This window comes from Brassica oleracea, chromosome C5 (genome assembly GCF_000695525.1).
Source record: "Brassica oleracea var. oleracea cultivar TO1000 chromosome C5, BOL, whole genome shotgun sequence".
Classification (NCBI taxonomy): Eukaryota; Viridiplantae; Streptophyta; class Magnoliopsida; order Brassicales; family Brassicaceae; genus Brassica; species Brassica oleracea.
The window spans coordinates 30,610,700-30,612,268 of record NC_027752.1 but is presented as its reverse complement, the minus strand read 5'-3'; the positions used below and the strand labels follow the sequence as shown (position 1 = coordinate 30,612,268).

General features: G+C 39.5%; 1 pseudogene; it reads right to left on the bottom strand.

Annotated features, from left to right (window-relative positions):
* The window catches only part of LOC106344975, a 7,265-nt pseudogene that overhangs the window by 5,369 nt on the left and 327 nt on the right, over nt 1-1,569 (bottom strand).

Genomic DNA, 1,569 nt, shown 5'->3' with positions numbered 1-1,569 from the left:
TGTTTCTGCACTGTGGTAGAGCTCCTCTGTAGATGGTGCTAAGCAAACTCTCCTTGCTGAAACCATGATGAGGGCATTGAGACCAGTAGCCCTTGAACCTCTCCCATGCTTCACTGGAGCTTTCTAGATTCTTCTGTTGAAACCCAGAGATTTCATTCCTGATCTTAGCTATCCTTGAAGTAGAGAATAACTTGTCTAGGAAAGCTCTCTTACACTCTTCCCAAGTAGTGACAGTGTCACTTGGGAGAGTCTTCTCCCACTGGCGTGCTTTGTCTCCCAAAGAGAAAAGGAACAACTTCAACTTGAAAGCATCTTCAGAAACACCATTTGTCTTGGACAAGCCACAATATTTATCAAACTTGTACAAGTGATCAAAAGGGTCTTCAGCAGCAAGACCATGATACTTGTTGTTCTCTATGGTGTTGAGCAGCCCTGACTTGATCTCAAAGTTGTTGTTCTCCACTGGTGGTGCTCTGATTCCCAACCTATGACCATTAATGTGAGGTTGATCATAGGCTCCAATAGCACGAGCTTGGCGCAGTGGATGTTGTGGCTGCCGCTGTGATCTAAGATGATCAGCTCTTGGACCATTGCCCCCTAGGGCATCACCATCTTGAGGCAGATTCTCCATATCAAACTCCAACCTTTGCAAGTGTGCCTGGTGCTCTACTTCTCTTCTCTGTCTTGCTATCTCCTTCTCAAGTGTAGCAATCTCTTCAACAGTGGGAACCAAGTTGGATGCACCTCTGCTTCTTGTGATCATACACCTGAAATGCAAAGGGAGAAGAAGAAGGAGAAGAAATAACATAATAAAAAAAAATTGACTTAGTCTCAAGCAAGTGACTAAATCCCAATGTCACAATCAACTTAGAATTCGGCAATGGCGCCAATTTGATGTTAAGAGTTTTCAAGGCTCTTAATCAAATGGTATAGTATAAAGGATGTCAAACCAGTTCTAAGTGATTCTAAAGCACATGGAATGCAAGACTATGCTTAATATAAATGCTATCAATTGGTGAGATGATTTTGAACAAAAATACTACTAAAATGCAATAAAGAACAAAGCTTTCTTTTTTAATGAGATGGAAGAACTCATGGGCTAAGAGAATTGACCTTGGGTGATCAAGTTTCAATCTAAAGGTGGTACCTTTCAATGAATCTGTCAACCTTAGACCTAGACACAATCTTAAACAAACTCTATCTCTAGATGAATGCTCATTTACTAAGATAACTCAAACATCAAATTTTTTTGGTTGAATATTATCTAAGCAATCATTAATATCAAGTCTAATAGCCATCTTAACACCTTTAACAACAAATCTCTTTGGTAAAGAATGTTAAAAGCTTAGGAGAGTTGGTTCAAGCATTTCATCAAACATCTTTCGGGTATGAAATGCCTAAAGCTCTGATATCTTGCATATTTCTATTGTTTTATCCATTCATCCATGTGCATTTTGATCATATAGATTAGGATTTAGCCATGTTTAGGTTGCATTTTGCATACATGATTCCTTATCAGGTTTTGGAGTACCACATGGAGTTCTTGGAGACACTTGGAGGCATTTGGAG